The sequence below is a fragment of the Alligator sinensis genome, unplaced genomic scaffold (genome assembly GCF_000455745.1).
Source record: "Alligator sinensis unplaced genomic scaffold, ASM45574v1 scaffold886_1, whole genome shotgun sequence".
Lineage (NCBI taxonomy): Eukaryota > Metazoa > Chordata > Crocodylia > Alligatoridae > Alligator > Alligator sinensis.
The window spans coordinates 86450-100210 of NW_005842040.1; positions in this window are offsets into that span (position 1 = coordinate 86450).

Genomic DNA, 13761 nt, shown 5'->3' on the forward strand with positions numbered 1-13761 from the left:
CCCCCCCCCCCCCAGTCCTGCTGCAGCTGCCTGCAGGTGGTCCCTGCTTGGCTCGCCCTCTCCTCCAACGTCACCATGGCTGCCTGCCTATCCTCCCTTGTTTGAATTGCAGTGGTCCCCACTTGCTGCCACCATGCCCCTGCCACCTGTGGGCAGTCACTGCCCCCCCTCAGCCTCAGAAGGCATGAGTTGTTCATGCAGAAAAATGTACAAGTATTGCAAATAGCTATGCTGCCATTTTGCAATTCAAATAGCGGTGATATAGGGCACCTATACACATGCATGAGGCTGCTCTGATGCACTGGAATTCCAGCACATCCGAGTGGACTCAATTACTCAAGTCTGCTGGAGTGTGGTAATTACCATGCTTTAGCAGACTCCAGCATCATGTGTATCAGTGTCCCTGTGCTGAAAAATGGTGGCAGGGGGGCGTTAACTAAAGCTTGTTGAATGAGCTTTAGTTAAAGCACCTCCACTACCATTTTTCAGCACAGGGACACTGATCACGTGATGCTCTAATTAGACCGGCTCTTGGAGCACATGTATAAATGCCTGTAACGCCCACTCTTCATTTGGCAGAGGCCCGAGAGGTGCCAATGGATGAGGGGACTAGACTTCATAGCCCAGAAAGCCCCTTTTCCACTCCTATATTCCTGTGTAGTTTAGTTTGTCAGAAAGCTGAAGGAATTCCCTACTGTGGGTTAAGTGTTGTAAAACATTCCTTGCTTCACACTTGAAAGCAGTGATTCAAATATCTATTCTACAAATGGAAATCTGATTACATGATGTGTAGATGCACCCAAAGCTAGCTAGGTTGGGTATCAATAGCAGGGAAGCTGTTGTTGTCGGCAATCCCTTGATTTGAGGATGATCTTTACCACAGCTTATTGATGGGTTTTGAGGAAAACTAAGTCCAATCATTAAGCCACAGACCTGTTCACAGAGGTTGCAGATCTATCCTCAGGGGAGGATAGGCCAGGATTTCTGTCCTTTACCTTCCTCCAAGCTCTCTTCTTTGCTTCAAGGGTGAGATGCTTTACCTCGAAATGGGAATCTGCTTGGTTGAGGTTGCAGCACCATTGGAGTTGGTCAGCAGCCAATTCCTCCCAAGTCTTGATGTCAACAGACATTTTCTTTAGGCATGCCTTCAACATATCCTTGTAGTGTTTCCTCTGGCCACCAGAAGATCTCAAGCCATTACTGAGCTGGCAATAGAGCACTTGTTTTGGGAGCTGATATTTAGGCATCTGCACACAATGTCCAGTCCAGCAAAGTTGGTGCTTGAGGATCACGGACTCAATGCTGTTAACATATGCATCAGCAAGGATGTTGGTGTTTGTGAGGTGATCTTCCCATTTGATGTGGAACATTTTCCAGAGGCATCAATGGTGATACCTTTCCAGGTTCCTGAGATGACAGTTGTAGTCCACCTACGTTGCACATCCATAGAGGAGAGTGGGGATGATGACTGCATTGTATACCTGGATCTTGGTGTCTTTCCAGAGACTACAATAAATAAAGACATGCTGAAGCAATTTTCCAAAGGAGGTACTTGTGCACCAGATCCTGTGCTGGATCTCTTCATCAATGTTCATTCTCTGAGAGAGGTGGCTACTGAGGTAGGGGAAGTGCTCAACTACCTTCAGGGTTTTTCCCTCCATGGTAATTTGGAGCAGGGGGTCACATTCATAGCCTGGGGAAGGCTGATAGAGCACCTTAGTCTTCCTAATGTTGAGACAGAAGCCTAAAGTTCAGTAGGCGTCTATAAAAAGACCCAGTGCAGTCTGGAGATTTTCCTCTGTGCATACAAGAATAGTGCAATTGTTGGCATATTGAAGGTCATGGATGGTAGTTTTGAGTACTTTGACCTTTGACCAAAAATGCTGTAGATGGAAGAACCCGCCATCCATTCAGTATTCAGTGTTAATTCCAGAATGAAGGTGGTCTTAATGAGAACCAAGGTGACTAAAAAAAATGGAGAACAGAGATGGGGCAATGACACATACAATAACCCCAGTTCAGATAACAAACAAATCTGTCTCTGATTCACTACATAGAATGGTTGCATTCTTAGCTACTGGTACCTGAGCTCCCTAGATTAAAGCTCTGTCAGGTAGACCTACATGTGCTGAAATCAAACATCTCAAACTGAAATGGTGAGACTGTTTAAAAAGGAAAAGTGCTAGAGAAGCACATGGCATACCATTGCATGATATTAAACATCCTTATGCTGTTTCTCAAGGGAGCATAAGGATGTTTAGGGAGCAATGGAAAATGGACAGACAACTGCCCCTGTATGTGGGTACAGTGAACAAATGGGATATGAAAGACTGAAAAGATACTGTGAAATCTGGGGTATTCAATCAGGAGTAAATAACTCTTCAGAAAGAAAGGCATGTGGAAAATACTACTATAGGAATTGCCACATTGAAGCAGACCCAGTGGCCTACCTACTGCAGAATGATTCATCAGTGTTCTCTGCATGAAACATCATGGGTAAGCCAAAAAAAATCCATAATGCATCATGGTACAAGTTCAGTGCAATATCTTGGGTTGTTGGGGATAAGCCTTAAGAACTCCATCCTGACCTCCACTGATAACTGCCATGGCCTGAAAAGGTAACTGATAACCTTTTCTTAACCCTGCAATTGCGTTTTCTTCTGCTTACATGAAATTATACCTAAGCAACTTACCTGTACATAAAGTTATAATAAAAAGCAAAACTTCTGTTATAAACTCATATAAATAACATATTATCTTGTAATGTATAGCTATTTGTGGGAAGCCAAGAGCCTACTCCTAGAAAAAATCAGAGACTGTAAAGGGAAATAAGAATGTATCTATCCCAACACTTGCCTGATTGTTTTAAGTATTTATTGTAACTACTCAAGTACATCAACTCATTTCTTGGCTAAGATATTGAAAATCAGTTTCAAGAACAACACTCATTGTAAAGGCCTTCCTTCGGGTTTTTAATGAGTAGTTTATAAAACATCAAAGAATTGTTCATAGAAAATTAGGGTTGGAAGGGACCTCAGGAGGTCATTTAGTCCAACCCCCTGCTCAAAGCAGAATTAGACTGAACTATATAATCCAGCCAAGGCTTTGTCTAGCTGTGTCTTAAAAACCTGCAGGGATGGAGATTCCACATCTCTCTGGCTAACCTGTTCCAGTGCTTTACTAATCTCCTAGAGAGAAAGTTCTTCCTAATATCGCCCCTAACCTTCCTGTTGCTCCTTGTTCTGTTATCTGCCACCACTGACAACAGTCTAGCTCCATTCTCTTTTATTATATATGTAATAAATAGTTATATGCATAAAGCTACTGCTTTTAAACAGAGGGAGTTTAAGGAAATAAATTAACAAAAGTTAGGTTAATGGTAGATCAACTGGGATAGGGGTGCATACAATTATGGAGAATTCCAAAAAACTATTGTTAGCAACTCTAGCCCATTTTAAAAATAAAGTGCATAGTAAAAACAGGTAATTATAGTCTGGAATTACATCATTTAAATTGAAATGATGCTATGACACATAATGAAAACCCTGCATTCATCCAAATATTGCATGATGTCTCTTGGCAGACTAACAACCACCAATTGTGCATCACTAGTTGTAAATGCAAACCAATAAGTAAGAGCAAACAAGGAGTTTTGTGATATTCACTTTATTGTTCAGGAACATCTGTATAGAATAGCTTGAATAACAAAGCACTCAGCATATACAATCCAATGCTCTCTCTGCTTAGTAGCATGTCTTTGATACTGATTGGGCATGTCTACATGTGCATTAATGCTCCTTTGTTATGGCACATTAAGTTTAGTACCTATAATATCAGGTACTAACTCAATGTGCAGTAACTGGTGCTACTGTGCAGTAGTGCCTCTGCATGGTCTTTTAGTGACATTAATGTGCAGTAGACTAATTCTACTTTGCATTAGCATGGCTTTTGCCATGATGCACTAATGCGCAGTAGAATTAGTCTACTGTGCATTTAGTGTCTCATGTAGATATGCCCACTGTGTAGAAAGCTTTATGGAGTTAAACCATATAGGTACAGTGTTAAATGACATATAATATCAGGGGACCCAAGATTATCAGGGGGGGCCACATCAGGGTCAAAACTGCAGGGATGGTAGCCCCTGCTGAGGCCATGAAGCCTGCCAGCTGTCATGGGTGTGGGGGCTTCTGGGTTCTGGGGCCCTGCACCTCTAGCTGCTAACAGGCAAAACTTGTGACATGGGTGCTTGTGCAACTGTCTGACTTGGGGCAAAGAGGGTGGCGGGGAGGAACTACTGCAGGCCTGGCTGCTAGGCCCTTCTGCAGCCACAAAGCCTGCCAGCTGTTAAGGAGTTAGGTGCAGGGGGGGTTCTGGGACCCTGCACCCCAAGATGCTGACAGGCAAAACTCGTGACATGGGTGCTTGTGCAACTGACTGTCTCTGTCTTGGGACAGAAGCAGTTCCTGGCTCTGTATTGATTCTTTCCTCTCCTTAGTCTGTGGCTTTGTAGGTGTTAATCCTTGCTCATTAACTTGTTATCCTTGCTAGCTACTGTGTATTGAGCTGGTCCCTGAGTGAATCACGATTGATTGGTAACACAGTAGCTTAGCAGCCAGGCCTGCAGTAGTTCCCCTCCCCCACCTGCTCCCCATGTGCTCCAAGAAAGACATAGTTGCACAAGCACCCATGACACAAGTTTTGTCTGTCAGCAGTTAGAGGTGCAGGGCCCCAGAACCCAGAAGCCCCCACACCTACCTCCTTGACAGCTGGCAGGCATCGTGGCCTCAGCATGGGCTAGCAGGCCTGCAGCTTTCACCCTGCTGCACCTTAACACACACAGTGTTACCCATGTCATGAGTTTGCTTGTCTGCAGCTTGAGATGCAGTTTCCATCAAACCTCTGTAATTTCAAATCCTTGAAATTTGGCAGGCTTTGTGGCCTCCACAGGGGCTACCATCCCTGCAGGTTTGACCCCCCTGTGGTTTAATACATACACGTGACATGAGTTTTGCTTTCAAGTATTTGGGGTTCAGTTTCTCCCAAACCCCTATACCTATCTCCTTGAAACTTAGCAGGCTTTGTGGCCTCAGCAGGGGTTACCATCCCTGCAGTTTTCATCTCCCTGTGCCTTAACGCACACAAAGTGTCACCTATGTCATGAGTTTTGCTTTCAGGACTTTGATGTGCAGTTTCCCAGAAACCCTGCACCTATCACCTTGAAACTTGGCACACATCATGCTCTCAGCAGAGGCTACTACCCCTGCAATTTTCATCTGAATCAGTCAAAAGACAACAAAGTTATAGATATTTAATTGATTCCCCATTATACCCTATGGCTGAATCTCCGAATCACCCTATCTTTTCCGAAATGATTCAGAAGCTCCAAATCAATTCAGAAAGCCTAAAGCGTCCAGTGATTTGATTCAGATTTGTAGATTCAGCATCTGAATAATCTGAATCATCTCTGAATCCGAATCGTGATCCGAAGCTTTGCTCAGCCCTAACGTACACTTAAGTATTAGAACACTAAGATGATAACTATTGTGAAAGATGGAAGCAAGCAGACCAAGACCAGGTGAGGAGACAGAAAATGGCAGAGAGCCAACAATTCAACATTTTGGAACTCTGTAAGTTGTGAGGGAGGGTAGAGGGGGAGAACGGAGGTTGGCATGATCAGTCAGACAGAGTAGCTAGACAGGCAAGAGGAGAACCATGGTCTGTGAGACCAAGAGATATCCAAGTTGCTTTTGAGATAACACCTGAAAGACCAAATAATCCACTGCGCATGAAGAAAACTGAAGTGAAAGAGAATGAAGAGCAAGAAGGAAGTAGCAGCAGGAAAAAAAATGTTAACAAAAAAGATTCAGATTTAACAGAGAAACAACAAACTACTTCAACAATGAATATTTCAACAATAACTGCCTTTAAGTTTAAAAAAAAAATCTGAGATAATTTACTTTTCACAAATACTTCACAGCTGGAGGAAATAAATCCTTTTCACTGAAAAAACATGAAATTAAAGAGGTAAGGGAAGGGTGTGATCAAAAGTTCACTGTCAGCAGCATTGTTCCATATATTGTTTTTTTCATGCTAGTGGTTAATGTCATCACTTACATAAGCAAAACATAGTTTAAAGGGAAAAATTTCAGGATCCTTTCAAAATAAAAAAGAAAAATGCATCCCAAACATAAAGCAGAACTCTGAAAAAAATGTTAGCTTCAGCTAAAGCCACTAAATTGGTAAATCAATCGCTGAAGTGTCCCTCCTCGAGAGGGGGCTGTACATATATGCTGTTAGCAGCAGCACTGAGGTCTCATGCATATGCTTGCAACTCATTAGAGAATTGTCTAAGGCTGATCACTTTGCAGAAGTTCCTCTGCCTTTTGCTTCTCTGTAAGTGAACTTTCTCAGCCATATTGCTGAAACAGAATGTTAATTTTGAGCTTTGTTTACTTGCATTATACTTTTTGGATACATTCTCTAAAAGGCACCTCTTAATTATGATGACTGCTAGTAATCTTTGAATAGAAAACTTCAACTAAAATTGTGGGCGACAAATTTCCCTTTTATATTTTGAAATGTGGTTGTAGCGTGGTCATAAGTTCATTCTGTCTCATATTCGTTGGGACACGTGCTGCCCTTTTTCTTCTCAAACCAAAGAGTTTCTATAGAAAACACAAAATTAAGTTGTGTTGGTTATATTCTTACAGCATGGGGTTTTGCAGTGGGTGGGTGGGGGAGTTTTGTGGGTGTGGTGTTTTGTTTTTGTTTTTGTTTTTTTAATTTTCCTCTCTGTGGTTGCACTGAATCTCCTCCTTTCTGAAACCTGTCCTATTACTCGCAAAAAAAATAAATCTAAAAATGAAGAGAATTTATACTGTTAATGCTGTCTGTGAATTGTGGTGGATGAACAGCCCTGGAAAACAAAGCTCTATATTTACCTGCAGAGGTATCAGAGAGTGAGAGTGATATACATGTGCATGCATGTGAACACATCACCAGTGAGCTTTCTCTCTTGTTTGGAGTGATGTTAATAATAGGAAGGGGGTTCAGAATTAATGGCTTATTCAGTATTTTACTAAGGCTAGCATGAAGACCCACAGTGATCAAACAGTAACATTACTTAGACCCCAGAGATTCTGGTCATTAACTGAGGGAGGACTGGCTCAATATCTTTGTGGCAGGCTTGCCAGTAGCAGCCCAGTTTGCTGGTTTGAAAGGGCTCAGGGTGATTGGTGGGGCATCTCCCCCTCCACACTAATCAGGAAAGGTAAGGGGAGAGGCTTTCCCCGCCCCTACCCAGGGGTGAGATGAAGAGGTGGACCAGAGGGGGAACTAACCTCTCAGTTTTCTGATTGGCCCAGTCTCAATCTGGGGGCAGAGCCTCCAGAGGGGATAAAAAGACAGTGTGCCCGGCACATGAGCGGCTTTGATGAGGGACAACGAAGAGGGCTGTGAAGAGCTGGCTGAGCTGACCAGTGGGGTGAAGCAGTTGCCCCAGAAGCACCCAGAAGATGCTTCATCAGATGGGGAGTGGCAAGCAGCTGCATCCCCAGCCCCACCATGTAGGTCAGTGCATGGAGGGTCTGGGAGCACATGTGACCTCAGGCGCTGCACTGGGCAGTGCAGGTCCCCAACCCCCTGCACGGGGCAGGGACAATGGCACACAGGCCGGTGCATGGAGGGTCCAGGAGTAGACTGGGCACTGGCTGCTGCACAAGGCAGCAGGGGTCTCCAATTCTGCCTGAGGCAGGAACTGGGCCATCGGTTCATAGGACAGTGCACAGGGCCATAGAGCTGCAGGGACCCAGCGGCTGCACGAGCAACGTAGGTCTCCAATTCTGCATGAGGCAAGGACCGGGCTGCCGGTGCACAGGATGGGGCACAGGGCCAAGAGCAGGCTGACAGGCCAGGAGAGCCCCCCAAGGCAGCTGAGGGCCCCCCACAGAGGGAGGAGACACCTCAGCCCTGGAGATTAGTGCAGCCTTGGCAAGTCCTAGGGAGCTGGAAGTTGCCTGGGAAGGGGGTTCCCATAGGGGAGGAGGGCCCTCCCCTCTGTGGTGGGCGACTGAGGGGAAGCCCCCTGATGGAAAGGGGGTTCCCGGGTTGAGGCCCAGCCAGCTGTGTAATTTAAGCAGGGTTAAAGGGTGCCCTTTGGGGTACTGGGGTATTCTTTTTTCTTCCCCCCCGACCCTGGGGTCATTTCTTTCTGTGGCGCCACTGTTGCACCACGGCTGTATGTTGTTCCTTTCCTTCCTCTTTGATTTCATGCTGTAAACCCTGCACCTTATTGCTTGTAAATCCTGTACCTCATTATTGTATTTGAATGCATTGTGTTTGATTAAAAACCCTGTTGAAGAATATTTAATCACTGTCTTACCACTTCCAGTCCTTATCAGTCCCTAAATCAACCCCTGGTTATACTTGAGGGTCCGTCTCCTCAGGCCTGGAGGGTGCTGAGTGGGAAGGTAGGGCCTTCAGTTCATCTCCAGAGGTCTCCAGGGGGACCAGCTTAGGCGATGGGTCAGGGGCTAGTACAGTGTGCTTGTGTGTATATATATATATATATATATATATATATACACACAAGCAACACACACACACACACACACACACACACACACACACTGTAAATACTTTATTGCATATGTATATATAAGTTCATTCTGTAAACTACTGTATCATATTAAACTGTACATAGTTAAGGCTCACCACGTGTCCTGCCTCTGCTCTGTAGGAAGAGGAGGGGAGTTGCGTACAACTAGGCAGCTACGCCTCCCACAGTGCACCCGCTAACATCCCTTTATTTGAAGAGGGGGTACCTATCTGAGTACCACCCGGGTTACATCTTTTTTATGAATTCTGCTGCACTAATTCCCCCTCGCTGACTATTGTGCTTAAACCAATACTTTAGTGACATGAGAAGCTACAAGTTACTGAGCATACATGACATGTTTGTATAAGATTCAGCAGACTAATGATTAGAAGGCAGTGAATTGTGATTATAAGATATTAAAATCTTTCCTTTCCAGAAACAAAAGCCACTTCAAAGACAGTGTTTTGGAAGAACAGGTTTATGAGAGGTGTACACTGAGCCAAGAGAGTATTTTATTATGTAGACTGAAACGTGGCAGACACACTGCAAGTGTCTGCAATTTCCCTGAAAGATTTCATATATGTTTTTCTTCTAACAAACAGAATATGTTGGGGTTTCCCCCGCCTCTCCCACCAGGGCTTAATGGGTGCCTGTACATGGGCAGGATGCCTGCTCTGACACGTTCTAATTAGAATGTGTGCTGAAGCATGCTAATTAGAATGCTCTAGCAGCCTCACTGTCATGTGTATTCAGCATCCCCATGTTTCAAAATGTTGGCGGAGGCACTTTAACTAAAGCTTGTCAAATGGGATGCTGAATACACGAGACACTGCAGGCATTTTAATTAGAGTGGCTCCTAAGAGCTCTAATTAAAAAGTCCCCTGCCCCTCCCACCCCCACCCCGAGCACGTGTATAGATGCCCAGCAATTTTAGGAGATATAAAACGTTGTTGTACAGCTTTTAACAACAGATGTGAAGTACCACCTAGAAACAAGACAGGGGAAATTGCTATTTTGCTGTAGATTTTGGGGCTGAAATTCTAGTCTTGTGTTTGAAAACTTGTCTAACTTTAGCACAACTACACAGTTGGTCAAACAAAAGATATTACCCTAAGAAATCCCAGCTGTATTAAAGCAATAGAACAGAGGTTAGAATCTGCCAGCACATGTGCCAGACCAAGGGGTTCACCGATAAAGAATTTTGGCTGATAGAGATGGCCAATTATTAACCAGCCACATCGGCCAATACTGATCTGATTGCCAATATGCAGCCCAGCAGCTTGGAGAGCAGCATCCAACCAGTAAGTCTGTGGAGGGAAGGGGCACAGGGGAGGGAAAGGGCATGGGGGAAAAGATGAAGGCCCCATGGTGAGCGAGGGAGTGGGGCTGGGGCAGGGGCCGACACCTGGCCCCAAGCCCAAAGTGGGCAGCCCACCCTTGCCCTGCGCACAACTCCAGGGGTTGTGCCTCCCCCAGGGACGTGAGCAGTGGCAGGGAGCCACCCTCCTTCCCATCCCCCTGCGCCCCCTGTGGCTCTATCCTGTGCCCCACCCTTGCCCCTGCTGGACAGTGCCTTCCCCTACACCAGCCCCACTCCCTCCCTCACCATGGGGACCTTGATCTGCCCTGCCCCATCCCTTCCCTCCTCTCCCCGTCCCTCCCCCAAGCCCATTTCCCCCCCCGCCACAGACTTACTGGCGGGATGCTGCTCTCCAAGCTGTTGGGCTGCCTGGCCATGTGCATGCTGCAGCTGCACACATGCACACAGCATTTATCGGTGATGTTATTGGCCACATTGGCCAAAAAAAGCTCATTGCCGATAATGTCAATTTTCTTTTTATCAATGCCGATACGATATGGACCAATATATCGGTGCACCTCTAGCCAGAGCATGATACAAGAGGCCGTTTTGTTTGGCATGCTACAGCTGGCCTGGGGTTTAAGCAGCTGCTGCCAGCCATGGAGCCTGGGCTGCTTACACCAGGCTCTCTGGCAGGCAGCAGCTGCCCAGAACCCAGGCTGGATGTGGCAGGCAGCCAGGAGGCTACAACTGGTGCACTGGGGTCTAGAGCCCAGGCCCTGGTCTGTTGTTGGTGGCAGCTGGACATGCACCTCGAGGCACACGGCAGGGGGCCTGGGGCAGTGCAACCCTAGCCTTTTCCCTGCCAGTCACCCTGAGGCACACATGCAGCTGCTACCACCATGGAGCTGGGCTGGGGCTCCAAACCCCAGTGCAGCTGTTTGCAGCCTGCCTGCTGACTGCTGCCTGCTGCAAGCAGGCCAGGCTCCGTGGTAGTGGTGGCTGTACGTGCACCTTGGGGTGCACAGCAGGGAAGGGGCCGGCTCTGTGCTGCCACAACAAGGATCATGGCCCTCATTGCTTCCCTCCTGTCCACCCCTGGTATATCAACATCTTCCAAGTCCGGGGGCCCAAAAATGTTGCTGACCCCTGCAATAAATACTTTCCTAATTATGTTATTGGGATGGGACTTCAGTTTCAACATTTTTCTTGTGGCAGTACAGATTAGTTGTCAGCTCTCTTGGTCTGGGCTGGCAGGTTAAAATCCAAAGCAACACTGTGTTTTCTCTGAATATTGATACTGCAATGCCACACTTGTGCTATTACATTGTTAAAATGATGTCTGATTACATTTAAAACCTTGTTACCAGATGTTATTTTAGACAGATCCTGTGGCAATGTCCTGGCCAACAGTCATTGTTACTGCATGGCTATTTATTTCTCCCTCAGATCATTTCCAAGCAGTTAGGTGTTGAGAAGATGCACAGAAAATGGCTTATGGATAGCCATCTCAGCAGGCTAAACAAGCAGCTAAATAGTGAAGGAGCAAATACAATGAACTGCCTTCTAATACAAAATGTATTCCCTTCAAGTCAGGGTCAGAATATATTGGTGTTGAATGAGAGAAAGCTGGGATATAGGAAAGTCTTATATTGTTATAGCTGGTGTTACATTTATGCCTTTGATAAAAAACAAAAGTCAATCCCCAGATACTTTATACTTGCATTAAAAACATTTTTTTAAATGAAACATTTAACAGGAGTACAACATCATACTGTGTGGCTGACATTACCTTTCCCCCCCATATTTCTAAAAATAATATGTTATAACTAGTATAAAAGTATCCCATTAGATCTTATGACACTGTTTGGAAAGGGGATAAGTAAATAACGAAAATAGCTAGTCAGTGCTCCCTTTGGACTGACGTGTTGGCATTCTGCAGCAGCCATGGCAAAAATATATTCTGTAAGAAATCATTGCCATGCAGTGCTGGAACAAGACCTAGTACCCTTCCTCAGGTCTCTCACAGACCCGACAGAGAGCTTAGGAAGGGTATAGTGGGACTCAAAAGCTCATCTCTATCCCTCCCATGTACACAGTTGGTCCAATAAAAGATGCCTCTGGCATTTTTCTTAGACTATCAAATTTATAATACTGCAATACCATTTATTACCTTACCTCCCAAAAGTGTTGTGAAATGGTGGTTATAAGATATACAAGTCCATAATGCACTAATGCTTACAAGCACCATATAAAAGTATTTATGAATGAATAAAATAGATTTTAAAAATCTAAAAATTTGCTGGTCTGGCACAATTACTAATACCACCTGCCTTGCATTTTCATTGGTAAAGTAGCCATTTTATTAGCCCTTTGCTGAGTAAGCAGCAACTGAAAGAAATTAAAAGGCATTAAACAGAGCTCATTGGGATTTCAGCTTTCCATTTGCCAAAAAGAAGCTGATTAGTCCTACATCATAATTTCTCAGCAATGCTGCTGTTTATCTGTGGTATGTCGGCTTGCCTATCTACCTAAGTGACTGCCCAGACTTAAGCAGCTGAAAAAGAAGCTTATAAAGATTTAAGAGCCTGGTAAAACCCAGCTTCAGAAGCATATAACACATTTACATAAATGTGGCATTCTGCTAGCATACACTATTTTGAAAACATTTTGTTAGCCAACATCCCTCAGGATTTCTACGTACAAAATTAAATCCAGAAAATGAAGCCGCATTTAGAACACTTTCTATTTTCTCCTATGACACATTCTTCACCTCCTCAGTTTCTGTGGAGTCCTGTCATCAAGTCTACCCCTCCTCATCCTCCAGGTCCCTCCAAAACCTCTATTCAGTCTCCGCTCATTTACCACCAACTCGAGTAGGATCTAAGGCTGTGCTGATTTCAGATCTTTAGAAGGAATAATGTTGCCTAGCAGGACTCCTATTTGTTTAAATCCTCTCCACTTACTAAGAGGGCTGCTGCTTTCCTTGTGCCTCCAGACTCTTCCACAGCATACACCTACGTCCACAAACATCAAACAGTATTATGTTTTTCTATCTAGTTCTTTAAGAAAAAGACTACACTATTGCCCCAGGTCCCATGCCTAGAATTTTAGTCTTCAGTGAAGCCACCACTGGCAAGGCAACACTCCCATAAAATGAACTGCGCACATATTCCCAAGAATAGTCTCTACTTCAAAACTCTTCACACTGGGAAAACAAAACAAAACAAAAATGGAAAAGATTTCCCTTCAAATTACAACAACATAACTCTTTACTGCATAATAAAAATCACTTTCTTCCCTGACCAGATCAGCAAGGTCTGTGTCATACACTAAATCTTTCTGTTGCTCAAGCTGAAAGTGATGGGAGAGATGAGACTTGAATCTAAGTCCAATGCATAGTAACTCAAAGATACCCATTGTTCCAATGGGCTGAGAACCGGGACAAGATCTTTACCATTATGTCCCATGCACAACACAGCTAGCTCTAGCTGGACAAATGTAGGGGAAAGTCTTGCCCCAGGACGGCTGCAAACCCAAGTTGTATAGTACAACTGCCCTCTTAACTTACCCCCGCCTAGTCAGCAGGGTTTGTTGTTTAGGAATAATGAAAGGTCCCTTTGATGTAATCCTGACTGATCGAAACTTTTTAATGAGGAAATTAACTAGACAAGCAGCTGAATAACAGAACAATGCAATGTATTTAGGAAACTGGTGTCAGCTTTCCCAAGAGAAACAACTAGTGTAGTTTGCCAACACCCATTGTGCAGGGTATAAAATTGTGCCACTGAGGAAGGAGAGCTTCAGATTGGCAGTTTGGGTTTTCCAACTAATCTGAAACCTGCTAGCTTTAACTACTAACATT